The 23,734-nt window shown below is 50.0% G+C and overlaps 1 protein-coding gene, 1 long non-coding RNA gene and 1 pseudogene across 2 annotated transcripts in view; 2 read left to right on the top strand and 1 right to left on the bottom strand.

Annotated features, from left to right (window-relative positions):
* Positions 1 to 23,734, bottom strand: part of LOC139605206 (zinc finger protein 551-like) — a 390,584-nt gene that overhangs the window by 318,849 nt on the left and 48,001 nt on the right.
* Positions 6,025 to 12,161, top strand: LOC139605227 (uncharacterized). Its single transcript, XR_011684291.1, has 2 exons — positions 6,025 to 6,225; positions 11,148 to 12,161. It is a non-coding gene; the product is annotated as an uncharacterized lncRNA (long non-coding RNA).
* The window catches only part of LOC139605193 (zinc finger protein 271-like), a 98,776-nt pseudogene continuing 96,822 nt past the window's right edge, over positions 21,781 to 23,734 (top strand).

Raw genomic sequence — 23,734 nt, 5'->3', positions numbered from 1 at the left:
AAAGCTAAGGATGCAGCAGAAAATGGAGCTGAAAGAGTTAGTTTAATATTAACTCCAAACGAGGAAAAACTGGAAATTCCAAAGTTTAGGGAAGCCGAGAAAAAAGAATTAAACAAGATAGGAAATGAACAAGATAAATCAGGGTAATAGAAACTTCTACATGACTTAATAAAATGTGCTTACTAGGAAAAGATTAGAAGACGTGCATCAGAAACCCCACTGGCGTACTCAAGCTTTGTGTGATCATTTTTTAAGGAATTTTGGGTGCACTGGGATTTTTGGTGTAGCAAAGCAAGTCACTGAAAGATGCTTAATTTGCCAAAGGATAAATAAAAAGGTGATGAGAAAAACAACATTAGGAGGTCATGAGTTAGCTCGTCGACCATTTCAAAATATCCAAGCAGAAGTTTGGATTTGTTAGGTTCTGGATTTATTTGGAAAAAAACCCATTTAATCTAGAAGAAAGAGAATATGCCATATGTTAGACAGGAGATTTTAGGGGAATAAAAATCTTTGAAGTATCAGAAACACCCGAGGAAAAAACCAAGAAAATAAAAAGGGGAAATGAAAGGGAGGGGAACAAGAGGAAAAGTCAGAAAGAGAGTGGGATCCTCTGCAGCTCTTGCCCCCTCCGTTGGCGGCCGAGGCGCCTGTCCCGGGTCCCGGCTCGCTGCCCGCCTCAGCTCCGCCTGCCCCGGTTTCCATCCCAGGTGCGGGCTCACTGCCCAGGGCAGCTCCACCTGCCCCGGCGCTGGCGGTGAATTTGTGTGCCCTGGCCCCACTGCCCGGCCCGCGGCCGCTCTGCCGGCCATGCTGGGCAAGATGGGGTTGCTCTGTCCTGCCGCGTGGGCCGAGGTCACCGCGCCGACCGCACCGAGGGCGGGTCCCAGCCATCCCATCCCCGCCTGCCCTGCCCGTGCCAGCTGCGCTGGGCAGCGCCGCTGCTGCTGCCGGGGTCTCCCACCTGCCTTTTCTCTGCCGGGAGCTGCTGGATCAGCCGCCAGAAGCCATGTGGGGGCTGCCCACGCTCCGGCTCGGCCTCCACGGGAAGATCCCCCTCTGGCGATTCCGGCAGCACACCCTGCCCACACTCCGACCGAGCCTCGGCAGGGTATCCTCCCCTGACCCCTCCTGCTCTGAGTTACGTCCCCTTGGTAACCACAGCTCCTGCTGTTCAGGGAAAATCCCTCTCTCTACAGGAAGCACCTTATCGAAACACGAGGAGCTCAGTTAAAAGGCAGCCCTCTCCAAATTCTTTCTCAAAACACGGGAGAAAGGCTACAGAAGGTAAAAAAGTGAAAGAGTTAGATGAAGGGATTGCTCTATTGCCGTGAAGAGAGGTTCCCATGGCAGGGATGCGCTGCCCCTCCCCGCGGGAGCCACCGGCGCCCCTGCCGGCCGTGCCCGGAACTGCACCCAAGGGGAAAGCGCCGCAGCCGAAAGGCCGGGACCGGCTCCGGGCTCTGTTTGTTGGCACTGCCGGAGCTGTTTATACACACTACTATCATTATATTATACACGCTAGTAAAGAACCGTTATTCCTAATCCCATATCTTCGCCTGAGAGCCCCTTGATTTCACTATCCTAAAAATTAAGAGGGAGGGGGTTTGCATTCTCCATTCCAAGAGAGGCTTTTTCTGCCTTCCCAAGCAGACGCCTGTCTTGTAAAGAAAGACAAGCACCCACAGGCACTGAGGGGGGCTGCAGGAGGGGCAGAAGAAGGCCCTGCAGCACTTGGGCACAAAGGCCCAGCAGGTGAATGCAAGAAGGGAGCAGCAAAAGGCCAAGCTGAAGGCAAAGGCCAGGGCAGAGCTCCTACAGCCCCTGAGGGATCAGCCCCAGGGCCCAAGGGGGCCCCGGCACCCAGGGCACGGCTCGGCCACAAGCACCCGGCAGAGGCATTGCCCTCCTCGGCAGGGCACAGCCCACCCAAACAGCCCCTGGCAAGGAATCAGGGCTCTGGCTGCAGGGCACAAGGACACTGCAAGCAGAGACAGCAGCACCCTCAGGACCAGCAAGTCCAGCCCGTGATGGACATGGATTGGCAGGGCTGTCACAGCTCCCATCACACCAGGGACCCTCCACACTGGAGCCCTTGAGAACATTCAGGTGGGTCTGCATTGAGAGGAGGCATTTCCTGATGGACACAGGGGCCTCTCAATCTGCTCTGAATCTTAGACCTAAAGGGGAAAATAGTAAAGGAATATTTTAATTTTTAAGGGAATGAGTGGGAAAGATGAGCAGGTATGATTTGTTCAACCACTATTAGAAGCTGTGGGGGATAGGTTTGAAATAAATTTCTTTTTCTTCTTCCTGTGATTGTAATTAACTAGGAAGGAGTTTGAGAGCTGGATTTTAATACTGTAAAAAGGGATACAGAGGCTAGTTCTGTTGTACCTCTGTGTCAAAAGTCTGACAAGGCCTATGCTGAAGTGAACCCAGAAGTGTGGGCAGCCCCAGGGAAATACAGAAAATTAGATATGGAGCCTCTACAAATTAAAGCAACCAGGACAAGCACTACCCTATTCCAAGAGAGGGAAGGAAGGGCTCACAGCCTGGTATTGAGTCCCTGTTAAAGGCAGGGCTTTTGGAGCCAAGGATGTCTCCCTACAACACTCCTATCTTGCCAGTCAACAAACTGGATGGATGGACACAAGGAGGAAACACAGAATTTTCAAGTGTTAAAATTAAGATTAACTGAGGCGAGTGGCCTGGCCCTTCCAGACAGGGAAAAAGAATTTGAATTATAGGTGGACGTTAAACAGGGTCTTGCCAAAGGAATTCTTGTGCTAAAATGTTTAACCCAGTGGCCAGAGAGCAGCCTCATTGTCTGCAGAATTGTGCAGCCACAGCTTCCATGGGAGCAGAGGCCTGAAAACTGATGACAACAGGAGGATCTCCTAGAGTTCAAGTCTGGCATCAAGTTAAAGCTTTGACAACCAAAAGAGCCTCTCAATGGATGAGCAGGGCTCGGTGATTACAGTATGAAACTTGTTCAGTGGCACAGGAGGATTCAGAACTGAGGACAGGGCAAGGGTTTAACCCAGCCTCCTGTTTGAACAGCCTGGAGAGGGGCTGGCAAGGAACCCAGGACTGCACTCAAGGGACAGAGCTCCCGAGCCAGGCTGGGAGAGATTGATGGGACATTCCCTGGCCTGAGGGAGACAATGTGTTTGTGGATGGCTCTGCAAGGGCAGCAGGAGGGAAAAGAGCTACAAGACAGGCTGTTATTAAGGACGGGGAATCAGACAAAGCGCAGGTCACTGGCCCATGCTCAGCTCAACCCGCGGAGCTGTGGGTGCTTGTAAGAGCCTGGCACTGAAATGCCCTGAGCAGGAAGGCTTCAAAATCTGCTGACACCATGGCACCTAACAGGGGGGCAAAAGCAATTCTGACTGCTTCAGCAAGCACTGGATCACTTATTAACCTATTTCTAAAAGAAATAATTCAAAGATAATGGATTGTGGAAGCAATAGATTCAGATGGGGAACTCATTTTACAGGAAAGACCCTTCAGGGGGTTATGGCAGCTTTAGGAATACAATGGGACCTCCATAACCCCTGGCAAGCCCAGAGCTCGGGTTGGGTAGAAAGAAAGAATGGGGAAATAAAGAAACACCTTTGGAAGCCGGAGATGGAAACCAAGATGCCATGGGTACAGCTTTTGCCATTGGCTTTGGCAAGAAAAAGAGCCAGACCCAAGGCAGATATTCAATTATCTCCCTTGGAATTCATGTCTGGAATTCCTTACCTGGGCAATTCTCCACCTAGTGCAGGGTGGAAATAAGGGATGTAAATGTAAGGCAGGCTGTAGCCAGGATCCTGTCTCCTGTGGAATCTCTCCCGCAGGAAGCTGGGCTGGCACAGAGCCTGCCCTGGGACTTTGCTGTTGCCAACACCCAGCCAGGCCATCGGCTCCTGCCTAAGGAGTGCAAAGCAGCACCACTGGTGGCCAAGGGGCCCACGCCAAGTGTCCCTGAGGCCAGAAACAGCCGCCAGCACAGCTGAGCACGGGGGACCCCTCAGCCTGGCCTCAGGGGCTCTGAAGCCCCGGAGATTTGCACTTCCCGCCTGCAGCAGGACCATGGGAGCCGCCCCTGAGCCTGCCCTGAAGGCAACGCAGCAGCAGCCAGGGCTCCACAGCGGGCCAAGCCCCTGGGCCTGCCCACAGATCCTCTGCTCAAACCCTCGGGAATCCTGGCCACCCTCCCCTGGCACCTCCAGCCACTGCGGCCAAGCCTCGCTGCCGCTGCTGCAGCTCCAGCGCTGGCTGGGCCTGCACTGCCACAGCTGCTGGGGAGCACCGCGGCACAATTCCACCCTGGGGCTCACTCACACCCACACTCTGGGCTGACTGCGACTGCACTGCTGCAAAATGTACCCATCCTGCTTCTTTTAAATCTTATTTCTCTGCTCAGAAAGGTTTCTCTACTCAAAGGTTTGCCTTTGGGAAAGAAATTTTAAAGGTTTTATTTAAGGGGTTCCCAGTCTGTTCGGATGTTAAACTCATCTCCACCACTCAATGGAGATGAGTTTAACATCGGAACAGACTGGGAATAGCCCAAAAGACACCCACAGAGATAAGGACCAGCAACAAAACATCAACGCCCCGCAGCAAACAGCAACCAACAGCTACCCCAGACACTGCCCCCGGCACAGCTGGAGACACCTGGTCTGGAAAAGGCTGAGAAGGAAATCCAGGAGTGTGGGCGGAATTCACATCAGAGGGGAAGAAATCCGAGTCTAATAGGAAACCAAACACTAAAAACTTACACGACTTGGAAGCAATGAACATTAAAGCAGTGGATTTAGATTGGTTCAGACTAGGTAAATTTTAGGAAAAATCGAGTAAAACTGACATGTCATGGAATGATGTTTTCTGCACAGCTGGGCTATGTGTGGATGAAAGTATTTCTGTTGCACATCCTGGCCAGAACCAAGTAATGCCTTGACTCTCTCACACGAAAGAGATTCTTGGAGAGTTTTTGTTTTCCCTACAGTTTCACTGATAAGATTACAACATGAGAAACATTTTTTATAATAATCCTACTTTATATTGTCAGGTAGGTTTGGGACAGAAGGGTGAGAATCAATTTTTGGTCTGGGTTTTTCCATGTTCGCCTTTATGTTGCATTTTGCAAAATTGAAGAGCTTTAACCGTGATACTTTTAACTCTTAAATAGTTAATACTTTTTTTAAAAAAAGCAGGGTGAAGCTGCAAAGGGAAACAGCAAATGGAGAATGTTGGGAAAACTTTACTATAAATAAATGGGGGGGAATTGAGATGAGGGACTACATTTTGTTCGTCATGAAAAAGAGACCAGTGTGTTACAAGAGTTGTCTGCTGACTATTTCTGTACTACTTCATGAGATATGAGCTACAAGGATACCAGGGAAGGGGTTGCAGGAGCCCACACATAGTCCCACGCAGCAAATGGTACAAACAGATAACTCACAGAAATAACGACCAGGGAAAGGCTGGGGAAAGGGCAGGGGCAGATAAACACCCAGCAGGGAAACCTTTCCCGCTGACAAATGGTACAAGCAGATAACTCACAGAGATAACGACCAGGGAAAAGCTGGGGAAGGGGCAGGGGCAGATAAACAGTTTGCAAGGCAGGACATTTGCTTGCTTAAGCTTGATAGGGCACATATTGCGTTAATCATAAGATTTTGGTAATTTTCCACAGAGAAGTCACCAAATAAGGACATAGGGTGAAGAAGACGCGGCTGAGGAAGACTCCGCAGCCTTTATCACTGACCACCAGGAGACAGAAGGATGACCCCCTAGCAACAACCAGCGCAGGCGCAGAGAACTCTGAGATAACATGGACTCCTGAAGGATAGAGAGGATAAAAGGACTGAATCAGAAACTAGTTGGTGCGGCAGTTGGTGGAGCGGAGACTCCCCTGTCGCCCAGCGCTGAGCCTTTGCTTACGTAGTATAACTGCTTCAATAATTAATAAATTCTTTAATTGGAAATTACTCGTTTTGAGTCAATTTTATAACAGTTTGGTGCCGTGACTCGGATGAGAGTTTGGATCGAGTAAGATCTACCCAGAGTGGGGGGCGCCTCATCCAGTGCTTTCCGGGTGGCCCCTCTGGGAGAACCTCCGCCACTCTCACCGACGACCCTAAAATATATACTAGTAAGCAAACGGGACAAATTATACCGGTGAACCCCTTAATAATCTGTGCACGGAGTCCGGACGAAGACGCAGGACGCGTAAGTATAAAAGGGAATCCGTTCGGGCGGGGTTGGGATCCCGGAGTGTGGCGGTGGACAAGTGTGAATGAGAGGAGGGCCGGCAGCCGGACTCTCCAAGTGAGTGCGGACCCTTGAGTAGTGCGGTTCCCGTAGACCCGCGAGGGCTCGGGCCACAAAAAAGGGGAAGTGAAAGGAATTTGAGAGTGAAAGAAGGCACTCCAGACAAATGGGGCAGGGGAAAAGCAAGACCCCAACCCAAGTCAAACTCCCCCCATTCCAAGGGACAGTCCCCTAGGATTTATGCTTAGTAATTGGAAGCATTACCCGGGGACCGAGACTAAGGATAGGGCCAGAATGATACATTATTGCATGGAAGTATGGGGTTGGAAAGAGATTTCCAAAAAAGTTTTTTGGCCCATGTTTGGATCATCTGAAGACTGGGTTCGACAGGACTCGAACCTATGGGTAAATTCTAAAGAGCCCTTCTCGCAAGAGGAGAGTGATTATGCCAAAATATGGGTAGCAAGACCCGAAGTGTATGTTTTCCAATTAAGAGAAGGGAAAGGGGATCCGGACAAAAAGGGGAAGAGGGACAATCATTTGGGCGACTTAATTAAAGCACCGCCCCCATATGTCCCACCGCTAGCACCCAATGCCCCACCACCTCCACAACCACCTGCACCGAACAATGATGAAGAGGGTAACCAAGGGGAGGTTAACCAAACCGGTTACCAAGGCCCGATTACAAGGAGCCGCAGTAGGGTTGAGACGGGGCTATTCCCTCTACGGGAGATGCCCATGGGTGGACCACAGGCGGGTATAGGATTTATTACTGTCCCCTTGAGTTCGGCAGATGTACGAGACTTTAAGAAGGACATGGGACATTTATTAGAGGACCCTTTTGGGGTAGCCGAGAGGGTCGACCAGTTCTTAGGACCAAACATCTATACCTGGGAAGAAATGCAGTCCATTTTGGGCATTCTGTTCTCTACTGAAGAACGGAATATGATAAGAAGGGAAGGAATGTGTATTTGGGACACGCAGCATGTCCAAGGCCCGGCTGTGGACGCTAAATGGCCCCTACAGAACCCCCATTGGGACCACCAAAATGCGGCACATAGAACACATATGCAGGATTTAAGGACCATAATTATTCAGGGGATTAGGGACTCAGTCCCGAGGGGGCAAAATATAGATCGGGCATTCAACGATAGGCAAAAGAAGGACGAGTCGCCTACGGAATGGCTCGAGAGATTACGGCGGAACTTACGATTGTACTCCAGAATGGACCCTGATAGCCAAACTTTACAGTCAATGCTGAAAGTCCATTTCGTTTTAAAATCGTGGGACGACATAAAGAAGAAAATCCAGAAGTTAGAGGACTGGCAGGACAGGGGGCTGGATGAACTGCTTAGGGAGGCACAGAAAGTATATGTCTGTAGGGACGACGAAAGAGACCGCAGACAAGTAAGGTTGATGGTCGCAGCAACAGGTGGGGGGAGGTACCAAAGAGAAGGGCGAAAGGGAGGTTCGAGTGAACAAAAAGAGAAAAGTATAGGGGAGTCAGAAGGGGTGAAGGTGTGTTTTTATTGCGGAAAAAAAAGGCATTTTAAGCAAGAATGTAGAGTCCGAATCAGAGACGAGAAGCAGTTCCAAATGGACTAGGGGGGTCAGGGGCTCTATTTGGTGGGGACCCGGAAAAATCATAAAGAGCCCTTGATAAAACTTAAAGTGGGTCCCCACAACCAAGAAATTGAATTCTTGGTAGATACGGGGGCAGAAAGATCCACGGTACAGAACCTACCAAAAGGATGTACCATCTCTAAAGAAACTGCCACTGTCATAGGGGCAAAAGGGGAACCTTTTGAAGTACAAATCATAAAAAATGTGACTATAGAATCAGGATCCAAAATAGGGATGGGAAATCTATTATTGGTACCCGAGTCAGATTATAATCTGCTCGGGCGAGACATGATTATAGAATTAGGGATTAGTATAGGTGTAGATAATAAGGAATTAAAAATTAAATTATGCCCTTTAAGGGTAGAAGATGAAAAGCAAATTAACCCCGAAGTCTGGTACACGCCTGAGAGCGTGGGACAGCTAAAAATCACTCCATTTTCGGTAACTATCAAAAATCCGGATGTCCCCGTCCGAATTAAGCAATACCCATTATCCCCAGAAGGGAGACGAGGATTAAAACCAGAAATAGAAAGGTTGTTGGATAATGGATTGTTAGAACCCTGCATGTCTCCGTTCAATACTCCCATCCTACCAGTTAAAAAGCCAAACGGCACCTATCGATTGGTACATGATTTAAGGGAAATAAACAAGCGAACTGTAGCCCGGTTCCCGGTGGTGGCAAATCCTTATACCCTCTTGACTAAACTGGGGCCTGAGAATTTATGGTACAGTGTTATAGATCTCAAAGATGCCTTTTGGGCATGCCCTTTGGCTAAAGAAAGCCGGGATTATTTTGCATTTGAATGGGAAGACCCTGATACGGGAAGGAGACAACAATTAAGATGGACGGTACTCCCTCAAGGATTCACTGAGTCCCCTAATCTCTTCGGGCAGGCTTTAGAGCAAATTTTACAGGATTACCAAGCGGGGCCAGGGGTTACATTAATCCAATACGTAGATGATCTACTCCTGGCGGGGCAGCAGGAAGAGAATGTACGGAAAGAAAGTATTAAGTTATTGAACTTTTTAGGATTAAAGGGATTGAAAGTCTCCAAGGCAAAACTACAATTTGTCGAAGAAGAAGTAAAATACCTAGGCCATTATCTAAAGAAAGGAGAGAAGAGAATAGACCCCGAACGAATACAGGCAATTTTAGCATTACCAATTCCAAGAAATAAGAGACAAATCAGGCAAATACATGGACTAACTGGTTATTGTCGACAATGGATTGAAAACTACAGTAGTAAGGCGACTTTCTTGTATCAGAAACTTACTCAAGAGGGACTCCTAAAATGGGATCAGGAGGACACCGAAAGGCTGCAAGAGCTTAAAGAGAGCCTAATCCATGCCCCGGTATTAAGTTTACCTAATACTAATAGACCCTTCTTTTTGTTCATAAACGTAGACAAGGGGGTCGCATATGGGGTCCTTACTCAAGAATGGGCAGAGAAAAGGAAACCGGTGGCTTATCTATCAAAGATCTTGGACCCAGTAAGCAGAGGATGGCCTACGTGCTTACAAGCAATTGTAGGATGTGCTCTTTTGGTAGAAGAAGCCCGGAAAATTACATTTAATAGCAGCCTGAAACTGCTGTCCCCCCATAACATACGGGGAGTCTTACAGCAAAAGGCTGAAAAATGGATCTCAGACGCAAGGCTTCTAAAATATGAAGGAATATTAATTGAGGCTCCAAATTTAACTCTAGAAACTACTAATATCCAAAATCCAGCTTCCTTCTTATATGGAGGACCAGAAGAAGCACTAACACATGATTGTATAGTGACTATAGAAGAACAGACAAAAATCAGACCAGATTTGGAAGAAGAAGAATTGGAAAAAGGAGGAAGACTGTTTGTGGATGGATCCTCCAGAGTAGTTGAGGGAAGGAGAAAATCAGGATATGCTATCATAAGGGGACCCAACCTGGAAGTGATAGAATCGGGACCCCTTAGTGGATCCTGGTCCGCCCAAGCATGTGAACTATATGCTGTACTACGAGCCCTGGAATGGTTAACAGGAAAAGATGGGACTATTTTTACGGACTCGAAATATAGCTATGGGGTAGTCCATACATTTGGCAAAATATGGGAGGAAAGAGGACTAATAAATTCACAAGGGAAAGATTTAGTTCACCGTAAATTAATATTAGACGTGCTCAGTGCCCTACGAAAACCCCGAAAAATAGCTATAGTTCACCTGAAAGGTCACCAGAAAGGACTGGATTTGAGAAGTAGGGGAAATAATGCAGCTGACCAGGAGGCTAAACGGGCTGCCCTGAGACTCCTCACCTTGCAGGAAAACATAGAACACTCCCAAACACCAGAACCTGACCCCGACATCAAGTTTAATAAAGAGGAAGAGAATAAAATACAAAAACTAGGAGCTAAAAGGGATGCACAAGGAGCATGGAAATTAGCAGATGGCAGAGAAATAATACCTAGAGCATTGGCACATAGATTACTGACTAAGATACATCAAAAAACACATTGGGGATCACAGGGACTGGTAGATTATTTTGCTGCAAAGTATGTGAGTGTGGGAATCTGGGACATTGCCAAACAAGTAACCAGAGGATGCCTAATTTGCTTACAAGTAAATAGAAAAAATTTGAGAAAATTACCGGAGGGAGGCCGACGCTAGCGAAAAGGCCTTTCTCCCACATTCAGATAGATTTCACCGAGCTCCCCAAAGTAGGGAGAACCAAATATTTATTGGTCTTGGTGGACCACCTAACACATTTTGTGGAAGCCTTCCCAACCGTAAGAGAAACAGCCAAAGTAGTTACGAAAATATTGATGGAAGAGATAATCCCGAGATACGGGGTCCCAGAAGTCATTGACTCAGATAGAGGGCCGCATTTTATTTCCCAAATTACCCAAAACTTAGCAACAGCTCTGGGCATACGGTGGGAACAACATGCCCCCTGGCATCCCCAGAGCTCTGGGCGAGTTGAACGAATGAATGGGGAAATAAAAAAGCAATTGACCAAACTGGTAGCAGAAACCAATTTGACCTGGGTTAAATGTATTCCTCTAGCGTTGCTAAATATAAGAACAAGACTTAGAGCTGATTTAGGGGTATCACCCTTTGAAATGATGTATGGGGTGCCGTATAACCTAGAAAATCCTAACGAACATCCAGTCATTAATGACACATGTACGCAAAAATATTTGGTGAAATTGACAAAGTACAGAAAGGCATTATGGGAAAAAGGTATGTTAGCACAACGGCCTCCTTTAGATTTTATCTTACACCAGGTACAGCCAGGAGATTGGGTGCTTGTGAAAAGCTGGAAAGAAAACCCCTTGACTCCAAGGTGGGAAGGACCATTCCAAGTACTCCTCACCACAGAAGCAGCCATACGAACCGCTGAAAAAGGATGGACTCATGCTAGTCGCATAAAAGGACCGGTAAAACCCCCTCACAGCTGGGAGGTTTGCAGTCTCCCGGGAGAAACCAAATTAAAGCTGAAACGAACTGATAAATGATTTGGATAATAATCTGGGTTGGAGATAACCATTATCTCCAAACCCACCTAATAGGGAATCGGGAGGCTCTTGGATATTGCAAACTCTTAGAGGACGAGTTGAGAAAGCCCTACTTTAAGTCCCCGAGATTAGAACATAAAGGGCACACATGGGAGGGGGAAAAAGCACAAAACAAAGATATTAGGTTAAAGTGTAACTGGTTAGATTGTGACTGTCACCCCCTTGCATGCTTTTCCTGTAAATTGTGTCACAAACCTTGGTGGTCTCATTGTCGGAGTGGTAGAACACCTAGGGGAATTTGTACACCGTGCTATGAGAAAGAGAGGAGACTAACTTCTATCATTCTTAGTAGCAGAGTTGCTACGGGGGAGGTAAAGCTTGGATCTGACAAGTGGTGGGAAACCTTTTCCAAAGGGGTAAATCCTGATCGGTTCTGCTACCACCCTAACGAACCGATCCCCTTTCTCCTGGACATCCTGGAAGTGGTGTGTCGGAAGAAAGCCCCCAATTTGCGGCGTGACCTCTCATTAATAAAAGCTGATAACTGGGCCGCCAGTGCTAAAAAGTGGAAACGGGAGGTTTATCCGGCTCCTGAAGAATACCCCTGCTGCCGAGACGATGGCAAACCCCGAGGCTCGCAGCAACCGAGTCGTCGGGCGAGGCAGAGAGGTAATAACCAGTGGAGTCCGTCGGAAGCCCCGACCCCCATATGAGATGTCCAGGAAATGTTGGCCGTCCTGCCCCAGGATTGGTAACCCACCACTGGGGAAACCAAAGGTAAAATTCAACCTGAGCTCCGACAATGACAGCCCCAAATTACAAGCCTTAATTCTTTTCTGGTGCATCGTAACAAGTTCAGGGGCAGAAGGGTATTCACATCAACCCTTCAAATGGTCACTGATTAGATGGGAAGACCAGTATGTTATCCAGACCAAAATCACGTCTGGCGCACCCAGCTTTTTATGTACTTTGTGTGATTTAATACCTGTAAATCCATGTTTAAATCAGTTTGGATATTATTTTTGTCCAAGCTCAAACCTGGGAAAAGGGTATTGTAACTATCCAGGACACTTTTACTGTGCTTATTGGGACTGTGTATCAGTAAGCTCCTTTGGGGGGAACGAGGACGGGTTTATCAGAACTGGATGGGGTCCATACGGGTGTACACAGCCCACTTCCACATATACCCAGAAAGAAGGAGGGTTAGATGGAACATGCAATATGATTTACATTAATGTGACAAAACCACATGATCAAGTCTGGTTATTAGGGAAAATGTGGGGAGCCCGATTATGGGAACCAGGGACAGACAGAGGGGGGCACTTTATAATCCAAAAGACAACCGTGCCACACGACCCCGAACCAATTGGACCAAACCAGGCGATAGCTGGAGAACTAACGCTAGGAGAAAATAATGGAAATGAATCAGAAACAGCCCCAACCACTAGTCTTCCAGAAATGTATAAGCAAAACTTTACTGATTCGACCCGAGGACCTGAAAACCCGGGAGAAGGGGACTTGTGGAAAATATTACAGGCCACTTTCCTAGTCCTGAATGAGACCCATCCAAATCTAACTGAGGAATGTTGGCTGTGTTACACCGTAAACCCCCCGTTTTATGAAGCCATAGGGGTAACAGCAAAAAGCAGACGAGTAAATGGGACCAACCCAGCTAGGTGCCTATGGAAAAAAGAAGGAGAAGAATCGAGAGGGATAACCTTGGCAAGGGTAACGGGGAGAGGAAGATGTATAGGACGAGTACCAGTGGAAAAACGACATCTATGTCAGGTTATGGGGAATTTGAGTGACCCTAAGAAACCTGCCAGCTGGATACTGCCAGCAGCAAATACTAAATGGGTCTGTAACACTCTCGGAGTCACCCCATGTATAAATATAGACCGATTTAATGAATCCAGTAACTTTTGTATTCAAGTATTGATAGTACCCAGAGTCCTTTACCACCCCGTAGAGTACGTTTATGAACAATATCAAAATATAGGACCCCACATAGTGAAACGGGAAATATTCACAACCTTCACTGTAGCAATGTTACTAGGAATAGGTGCAGCCGGGACAGGAACAGGAATAGCCTCACTCATACAGCAACACCGAGGATTCCAAGAACTAAGAGCCTCTGTAGATGAAGACCTCAGGAGGATCGAAACCTCCATCAAAGACCTCACAGAATCTTTAGATTCCCTAGCAGAGGTAGCCTTACAAAATCGAAGGGGGTTAAATCTATTATTCCTGCAACAAGGAGGACTATGTGCTGCTTTAAGAGAAGAATGCTGCACATATGTAAACAAGAGCGGAATTATACGGGACTCAATGGCAAAACTAAGGGAGGGGCTAGAAAGAAGACAAAGAGAAAGGGAAAAACACCAAAGCTGCTATGAATCTTGGTTTAACTATTCTCCTTGGCTTACAACTTTATTATCAACGATAGCGGGTCCACTACTTCTCTTACTATTGGGACTCACGTTTAGCCCTTGTATTTTTAATAAATTGATTAGCATTGTAAAAGGCAGATTAGAAGCTGCTCACCTTATGCTCACACGAGCAAAATACGGAACCTTGAAGATGGATGATCCAGAAGAATCTCTGGAGCTCAGCAAAAGGGAATTAGAGCGTTTTGACGAACCAAATTGAGTATCAAAACAAAGGGGGGATTGAGATGAGGGATTACATTTTGTTCGTCACAAAAAAGAGACCAGTGTGTTACAAGAGTTGTCTGCTGACTATTTCTGTACTACTTCATGAGATATGAGCCACAAGGATACCAGGGAAGGGGTTGCAGGAGCCCACACATAGTCCCACGCAGCAAATGGTACAAACAGATAACTCACAGAAATAACGACCAGGGAAAGGCTGGGGAAAGGGCAGGGGCAGATTAACACCCAGCAGGGAAACCTTTCCCGCTGACAAATGGTACAAGCAGATAACTCACAGAGATAACGACCAGGGAAAAGCTGGGGAAGGGGCAGGGGCAGATAAACAGTCTGCAAGGCAGGACATTTGCTTGCTTAAGCTTGATAGGGCACAGTTTGCAAGGCAGGACATTTGCTTGCTTAAGCTTGATAGGGCACATATTGCGTTAATCATAAGATTTTGGTAATTTTCCACAGAGAAGTCACCAAATAAGGACATAGGGTGAAGAAGACGCGGCTGAGGAAGACTCCGCAGCCTTTATCACTGACCACCAGGAGACAGAAGGATGACCCCCTAGCAACAACCAGCGCAGGCGCAGAGAACTCCGAGATAACATGGACTCCTGAAGGATGGAGAGGATAAAAGGACTGAATCAGAAACTAGTTGGTGCGGCAGTAGGTGGAGCGGAGACTCCCCTGTCGCCCAGCGCTGAGCCTTTGCTTACGTAGTATAACTGCTTCAATAATTAATAAATTCTTTGATTGGAAATTACTCGTTTTGAGTCAATTTTATAACAATGGGGTGTCCAGGGGGTCCCTGTGCCCAGGAAAGGGGGTGCACGGGCCCCGGTGTTGAGGAAGGTGGTGGGTGGGGGCTGTGGAAGGCAGGAGTGGGGGCCCAGGGGATGCTGGGGTCAAGGAAAAGCGGGGGCTGGGGTGTCTGAGAGGGGGAGGGCCGGGAAAGGGGGTGCGGGGGGGCATTGGTGCTGCATGAGGGGGTGCAGGAGGGTCCCCGTGCTGGATAAGGGGGTGCAGGGGGGGGTCCCTGTGCCTGAGAACGGAGGGTTTGGGAGGGTTCCAGTCTCGGATATGGGGGTGCACGGGGGTCCCGGTGCAGTGGAATGGGGGTTCAGGGGGTTCTGGTGCTGTAGCACATCAGAGCAGAAGCAGCATTCGTTTAACCCATGGTCTGCCAGGGAACCACAAAACCATGTCCCATTCCCATCCTTTCCACGTTTGGACTGGTACATGAGCTGCTTTTTTGTTTCCTTTGTTATCTGTTTCACCACTTTTGCTTTGTCTCTATTTGCCAAGACCAGTTTGAGTCATTTGATTTTCCACAAACTCCTCTTTTCTCTGCTAACAGATGATCTGATCCCATCCCATGGTGAAATGTTGTGTTCCTCATTTCAGTGGATTGCTCAGCAGGAAGGTCAGGAGCTGGAGCTGTCTGGTTGGTTATTCCGAGGGCAGCTTGTAATCTAATGGTGCCATTGAAATGAGAAATGGGTTCTGTGGCTCCTGATATGAATTGGTTTGGGTTCCCAGGGGCTGGTCCATGGTGTTGTAGGATTTGTTCTGCTGGCCGTTCATCTTCTCCCCATCTTTGGCCGCTCTCTCCAGCCAGGGCTGCATCAATTGACCATTAGTCTCTAATTAAATCATCAAATACTTGGATTCCCAACTGATTTCCCGGAACTTGTGGTAGCAAGAACATCTCAGTGCTCTAATCCACCCTATATAACATAGACAGTGACAGCACACGTTGGAGTGGGCAGAGGGATGATTCCCCCCCATTTATTTATAGTGAAGTTTTCCCAACATTCTCCATTTGCTGTTTCCCTGTGCAGCCTCACCCGTTTCTGTTGCAGGGTCAGATATCCTCACCCCGGGCTCTGCCTTGAGCTGTGCAAATTCCATCAGGGCAAGCAGGCAGAGCTCGGGGTGAGGGGCAGGGGGAATCAGCCCAATTCCTGCCCCAGGCAAGAGACCCAGGTACATTGGCCAGGCTTTGCCCAGCAGGGTTTATTTGCATTCCTAAAGCTCCTCTCCTGGCTGACTAGAACCAAAGCTTCTCTTCCAGGGCTGCCATCTGGTGAGTCACATGTGGCCCCCGGAATCTGCCTTTTTTTAAAAAAGTATTAACTATTTAAGAGTTAAAAGTATCACGGTTAAAGCTCTTCAATTTTGCAAAATGCAACATAAAGGCGAACATGGAAAAACCCTGACCAAAAATTGATTCTCACCCTTCTGTCCCAAACCTACCTGACAATATAAAGTAGGATTATTATAAAAAATGTTTCTCATGTTGTAATCTTATCAGTGAAACTGTAGGGAAAACAAAAACTCTCCAAGAATCTCTTTCGTGTGAGAGAGTCAAGGCATTGCTTGGTTCTGGCCAGGATGGGCAACAGAAATACTTTCATCCACACATAGCCCGGCTGTACAGAAAAAATCATTCCATGACATGTCAGTTTTACCCGATTTTTCCTAAAATTTACCTAGTCTGAACCAATCTAAATCCACTGCTTTAATGTTCATTGCTTCCAAGTCGTGTAAGTTTTTAGTATTTGGTTTCCTATTAGACTCGGATTTCTTCCCCTCTGATGTGAATTCCGCCCACACTCCTGGATTTCCTTCTCAGCCTTTTCCAGACCAGGTGTCTCCAGCTGTGCGGGGGCAGTGTCTGGGGTAGCTGTTGGTTGCTGTTTGCTGCGGGGCGTTGATGTTTTGTTGCTGGTCCTTATCTCTGTGGGTGTCTTTTGGGCTATTCCCAGTCTGTTCCGATGTTAAACTCGTCTCCATTGAGTGGTGGAGATGAGTTTAACATCCGAACAGACTGGGAACCCCTTAAATAAAACCTTTAAAATTTCTTTCCCAAAGGCAAACCTTTGAGTAGAGAAACCTTTCTGAGCAGAGAAATAAGATTTAAAAGAAGCAGAATGGGTACATTTTGCAGCAGTGCAGTCGCAGGCAGCCCAGAGTGTGGGTGTGAGTGAGCCCCAGGGTGGAATTGTGCCGCGGTGCTCCCCAGCAGCTGTGGCAGTGCAGGCCCAGCCAGCGCTGGAGCTGCAGCAGCGGCAGCGAGGCTTGGCCGCAGTGGCTGGAGGTGCCAGGGGAGGGTGGCCAGGATTCCCGAGGGTTTGAGCAGAGGATCTGTGGGCAGGCCCAGGGGCTTGGCCCGCTGTGGAGCCCTGGCTGCTGCTGCGTTGCCTTCAGGGCAGGCTCAGGGGCGGCTCCCATGGTCCTGCTGCGGGCGGGAAGTGCAAATCTCCGGGGCTTCAGAGCCCCTGAGGCCAGGCTGAGGGGTCCCCCCGTGCTCAGCTGTGCTGGCGGCTGTTTCTGGCCTCAGGGACACTTGGCGTGGGCCCCTTGGCCACCAGTGGTGCTGCTTTGCACTCCTTAGGCAGGAGCCGATGGCCTGGCTGGGTGTTGGCAACAGCAAAGTCCCAGGGCAGGCTCTGTGCCAGCCCAGCTTCCTGGGGGAGAGATTCCACAGGAGACAGGATCCTGGCTACAGCCTGCCTTACATTTACATCCCTTATTTCCACCCTGCACTAGGTGGAGAATTGCCCAGGTAAGGAATTCCAGACATGAATTCCAAGGGAGATAATTGAATATCTGCCTTGGGTCTGGCTCTTTTTCTTGCCAAAGCCAATGGCAAAAGCTGTACCCATGGCATCTTGGTTTCCATCTCCGGCTTCCAAAGGTGTTTCTTTATTTCCCCATTCATTCTTTCTACCCAACCCGAGCTCTGGGCTTGCCAGGGGTTATGGAGGTCCCATTGTATTCCTAAAGCTGCCATAACCCCCTGAAGGGTCTTTCCTGTAAAATGAGTTCCCCATCTGAATCTATTGCTTCCACAATCCATTATCTTTGAATTATTTCTTTCAGAAATAGTTTAATAAGTGATCCAGTGCTTGCTGAAGCAGTCAGAATTGCTTTTGCCCCCCTGTTAGGTGCCATGGTGTCAGCAGAAGATTTTGAAGCCTTCCTGCTCAGGGCATTTCAGTGCCAGGCTCTTACAAGCACCCACAGCTCCGCGGGTTGAGCTGAGCATGGGGCGGTGACCTGCGCTTTGTCTGATTCCCCTTCCTTAATAACAGCCTGTCTTGTAGCTCTTTTCCCTCCTGCTGCCCTTGCAGAGCCATCCACAAACACATTGTCTCCCTCAGGCCAGGGAATGTCCCATCAATCTCTCCCAGCCTGGCTCGGGAGCTCTGTCCCTTGAGTGCAGTCCTGGGTTCCTTGCCAGCCCCTCTCCAGGCTGTTCAAACAGGAGGCTGGGTTAAACCCTTGCCCTGTCCTCAGTTCTGAATCCTCCTGTGCCACTGAACAAGTTTCATACTGTAATCACCGAGCCCTGCTCATCCATTTAGAGGCTCTTTTGGTTGTCAAAGCTTTAACTTGATGCCAGACTTGAACTCTAGGAGATCCTCCTGTTGTCATCAGTTTTCAGGCCTCTGCTCCCATGGAAGCTGTGGCTGCACAATTCTGCAGACAATGAGGCTGCTCTCTGGCCACTGGGTTAAACATTTTAGCACAAGAATTCCTTTGGAAAGACCCTGTTTAACGTCCACCTATAATTCAAATTCTTTTTCCCTGTCTGGAAGGCCCAGGCCACTCGCCTCAGTTAATCTTAATTTTAACACTTGAAAATTCTGTGTTTCCTCCTTGTGTCCATCCATCCAGTTTGTTGACTGGCAAGATAGGAGTGTTGTAGGGAGACATCCTTGGCTCCAAAAGCCCTGCCTTTAACAGGGACTCAATACCAGGCTGTGAGCCCTTCCTTCCCTCTCTTGGAACAGGGTAGTGCTTGTCCTGGTTGCTTTAATTTGTAGAGGCTCCATATCTAATTTTCTGTACTTCCCTGGGGCTGCCCACACTTCTGGGTTCACTTCAGCATAGGCCTTGTCAGACTTTTGACACAGAGGTACAACAGAACTAGCCTCTGTATCTCTTTTTACAGTATTAAAATCTAGCTCTCAAACTCCTTCCTAGTTAATTACAATCACAGGAGGGAGAAAAAGAAATTCATTTATTTCAAACCTATCCCCCACAGCTTCTAATAGTGGTTGAACAAATCATACCTGCTCATCTTTCCCACTCATTCCCTTAAAAATTAAAATATTCCTTTACTATTTTCCCCTTTAGGTCTAAGATTCAGAGCAGATTGAGAGGCCCCTGTGTCCATCAGGAAATGCCTCCTCTCAATGCAGACCCACCTGAATGTTCTCAAGGGCTCCAGTGTGGAGGGTCCCTGGTGTGATGGGAGCTGTGACAGCCCTGCCAATCCATGTCCATCACGGGCTGGACTTGCTGGTCCTGAGGGTGCTGCTGTCTCTGCTTGCAGTGTCCTTGTGCCCTGCAGCTGGAGCCCCGATTCCTTGCCAGGGGCTGTTTGGGTGGGCTGTGCCCTGCCGAGGAGGGCAATGCCTCTGCCGGGTGCTTGTGGCCGAGCCGTGCCCTGGGTGCTGGGGCCCCCTTGGGCCCTGGGGCTGATCCCTCAGGGGCTGTAGGAGCTCTGCCCTGGCCTTTGCCTTCAGCTTGGCCTTTTGCTGCTCCCTTCTTGCATTCACCTGCTGGGCCTTTGTGCCCAAGTGCTGCAGGGCCTTCTTCTGCCCCTCCTGCAGCCCCCCTCAGTGCCTGTGGGTGCTTGTCTTGCTTTACAAGACAGGTGTCTGCTTGGGAAGGCAGAAAAAGCCTCTCTTGGAATGGAGAATGCAAACCCCCTCCCTCTTAATTTTTAGGATAGTGAAATCAAGGGGCTCTCAGGCAAAGATATGGGATTAGGAATAACGGTTCTTTACTAGTGTGTATAATATAATAATAGTAGTGTGTATCAACAGCTCCGGCAGTGACAACAAACAGAGCCCGGAGCCGGTCCCGGCCTTTCGGCTGCGGCGCTTTCCCCTTGGGTGCAGTTCCGGGCACGGCCGGCAGGGGCGCCGGTGGCTCCCGCGGGGCGGGGCAGCGCATCCCTGCCATGGGAAACTCTCTTAACGGCAATAGAGCAATCCCTTCATCTAACTCTTTCACTTTTTTACCTTCTGTAGCCTTTCTCCCGTGTTTTGAGAAAGAATTTGGAGAGGGCTGCCTTTTAACTGAGCTCCTCGTGTTTCGATAAGGTGCTTCCTGTAGAGAGAGGGATTTTCCCTGAACAGCAGGAGCTGTGGTTACCAAGGGGACGTAACTCAGAGCAGGAGGGGTCAGGGGAGGATATCCCGCCGAGGCTCGGTCGGAGTGTGGGCAGGGTGTGCTGCCGGAATCGCCAGAGGGGGATCTTCCCGTGGAGGCCGAGCCGGAGCGTGGGCAGCCCCCACATGGCTTCTGGCGGCTGATCCGGCAGCTCCCGGCAGAGAAAAGGCAGGTGGGAGACCCCGGCAGCAGCAGCGGCGCTGCCCAGCGCAGCTGGCACGGGCAGGGCAGCCGGGGATGGGATGGCTGGGACCCGCCCTCGGTGCGGTCGGCGCGGTGACCTCGGCCCACGCGGCAGGACAGAGCAACCCCATCTTGCCCAGCATGGCCGGCAGAGCGGCCGCGGGCCGGGCAGTGGGGCCAGGGCACACAAATTCACCGCCAGCGCCGGGGCAGGTGGAGCTGCCCTGGGCAGTGAGCCCGCACCTGGGACAGAAACCGGGGCAGGCGGAGCTGAGGCGGGCAGCGAGCCGGGACCCGGGACAGGCGCCTCGGCCGCCAACGGAGGGGGCAAGAGCTGCAGAGGATCCCACTCTCTTTCTGACTTTTCCTCTTGTTCCCCTCCCTTTCATTTCCCCTTTTTATTTTCTTGTTTTTTTTCCTCGGGTGTTTCTGATACTTCAAAGATTTTTATTCTCCTAAAATCTCCTGTCTAACATATGGCATATTCTCTTTTTTCTAGATTAAATGGGTTTTTTTCCAAATAAATCCAGAACCTAACAAATCCAATGCTTGGATATTTTGAAATGGTCGACGAGCTAACTCATGACCTCCTAATGTTGTTTTTCTCATCACCTTTTTATTTATCCTTTGGCAAATTAAGCATCTTTCAGTGACTTGCTTTGCTACACCAAAAATCCCAGTGCACCCAAAATTCCTTAAAAAATGATCACACAAAGCTTGAGTACGCCAGTGGGGTTTCTGATGCACGTCTTCTAATCTTTTCCTAGTAAGCACATTTTATTAAGTAATTGTCTTCCATGTAGAAGTTTCTATTTCCCTGATTTATCTTGTTCATTTCCTATCTTGTTTAATTCTTTTTTCTCGGCTTCCCTAAACTTTGGAATTTCCAGTTTTTCCTCGTTTGGAGTGAATATTAAACTAACTCTTTCAGCTCCATTTTCTGCTGCATCCTTAGCTTTGTGATGTGCCCCCAGTTTGCCCAGTTTGCCTCTCCTTTGGCCCGGGCCGGGTTCCCCCCGCCCGCAGCGGCTGGGAGCAGCCGAGAGCCCCGCGCTGCCCATGCCGACCTGGCCCGGCTCCATGGCCGCTGCTGCCGCGGGCTGCGAGGGCTGCGGGAACGGGGCACCGAGGGTGTGGCTGCTGCTGGGGGAGGAGGAGGAGGGAGGGAAGGGCAGGGATGGAGGGGGAGGAGGAGGCGGGGTAAGGGGGGAGGAGGAGGAGGAGAAGGAATGGAAGGGGCGGGATGGAAGAGGAGCAGGAGGTGGGGATAAGACAGGGGAGGAGGAGGAGGGGGGATGGAAGAGGAGGAGCGGGAGGAGAAAGAGCAGTGAAGGAGGCGGGGTTAGGGGGGAGGAGGAGAGGGAGGTGGAGATAGGACAGAGGAGGAGCGGGAGGAAGAGGAAGAGGAGGGACAAGGGCGGATCAAGGCTGAGCTGCGGGAGCCACGCGGTCTCAATCCCTGCCTGAATTCGCAGCCCCCACCTGTGGGATCATCGCCCCCCCCCATGGCGCAGGTAAGTGGGGAGGGGGAGCCCGGCCCGGATATCCCGGGGGGTTCCTGGGTTGGGTTTTTGGGGGGATGTTTGGAGAATGAAGAAGTCCAAGGTTGAGCGGAAAAGGCCCCTCGGGGGGACATCGGGGGGTGGCGGTGGCGGCTGCGGGCAGAGGCAGCCTGGAGGAGCAGAGCCCTGTGTCCCCCAGGAGGCCAAAGTGGGGAGGCCAGAGAGGGGGGAGCGCCACCATTGGTGGGAGCCTCAAGAGCCTGGAGAGGGGCAGGGGGGACTCCTTGGAGCCGCTACAGCCCAGAGCAGAGAATGAGGGGAGAAGGGAGCCCGGGAGCCCAAAGAGCCCCGGCATCCCGAAATGGGGAGAGCCAAGAGGGGGCAGTGCGTCCCCAGAGACGGCCTGGGGGGATCTCGTTGCCCTTGCCTGTGGCACGGAGGCAAATCCCATGCTGTCCTTGTCCTTCCTCGCCCAGAGCAGGAGCTGAGCATGGAGAGCAGGGAGGACAAATGCCCGCGGCAGAACCTGGTGGCAGAGGCCGTTTTGAGCGGCTCCATGGCGCAGGAAGCCAACGGGGAGGAAAAGGCCCGGAGATGCTGCACGAGGAGGGGCTGCAAACGCAGATGGCGGGGATGGGAGGGGGAAAGAGCCAGCCTGGGCCGGGGAGGCGGCCGGAGATGGAGGCAGAGCTCGGAGCTGGTGCTCCATGAGCAGCTCCATGATGGGGAGAAGCCACACATGTGCGAGGAGTGTGGGAAGAGCTTCAGGAGGAACTGCCACCTGATCAGGCACCAGAGGACCCACACTGGGGAACGGCCCTACGAGTGTGGGGAGTGTGGGAAGAGCTTCAGCCAGAGCTCCAACCTGATCAGGCACCAGAGGACCCACACTGGGGAGAGGCCCTATGAGTGTTCCAAGTGTGGGAAGAGGTTTCAGACCAGCTCTGATCTCCTCCAGCACTATCGGATTCACACAGAGGAGAGGCCCTTCCAATGCCCCGACTGTGGGAAGGGATTCAAGCGCAACTCCACCCTCGTCAAGCACCGGCGCATCCACACTGGGGAGAGGCCCTACGAGTGTGATAAATGCAGGAAGAGGTTTCAGACCAGCTCCAGTCTCCTCCTGCACTATCGGATTCACACAGAGGAGAGGCCATTCCAATGCCCTGACTGCAGGAAGGGATTCAAGTACAACTCCGCCCTCGTCACCCACCAGCGCATCCACACAGGGGAGAGGCCCTACGAGTGTCCCCAGTGTGGGAAGAGCTTCTCCAGGAGCTCTCACTTGACCCGACACCAACGGAGGCACCGGTAAGGGAAGCCCTGCGAGTGCCTTGAGTGCGGGAAGAGCTTCGTGCGCTGCTGCAGCTCCATCCCCCACTGGAGGAGGCACTTTGGGCACAGCCCTGGTCACTCACATTCCCTGTGATCCATGTTGGGAACACTCCTGGCTGTTTGTCCTTTGGTTTGGCCTGAATTTTTTTCTCTTCTCCCTCTCTCTCTACTCCAAAATCCAAGAGGGATGGATCTGTCACCTCAAAACCACTCAAACCCCACTGAAAATAACTGAGTCTTAACCCCAAAAGGCTCAATCCTACCTCAAATTCCTTGTTCCCTCCTCAAAAAAACTCAATCCCATGCCAAACTCAATCCATTCCACACCCACCAGGGTGAGATGGAGTTGGAAGGAGATTGGGAGAAGTGGGATCCCAATTTGAAGCAATGGGATGAGGATTGTGTAGGATGTATTTGATAGCAAATAAAACTTTCAGAGTTACTGATTTCTGTCCCGTTCATTTTCAGTCAGTTCTGTTTGCTGAGTGCC

Source organism: Agelaius tricolor, unplaced genomic scaffold (genome assembly GCF_023055355.1).
Source record: "Agelaius tricolor isolate 1412-34295 unplaced genomic scaffold, bAgeTri1.0.p SCAF_61, whole genome shotgun sequence".
NCBI classification, from domain to species: domain Eukaryota; kingdom Metazoa; phylum Chordata; class Aves; order Passeriformes; family Icteridae; genus Agelaius; species Agelaius tricolor.
Note: the sequence above shows the minus strand (reverse complement) of the source record. Positions and strands in the feature narration are given on the sequence as shown.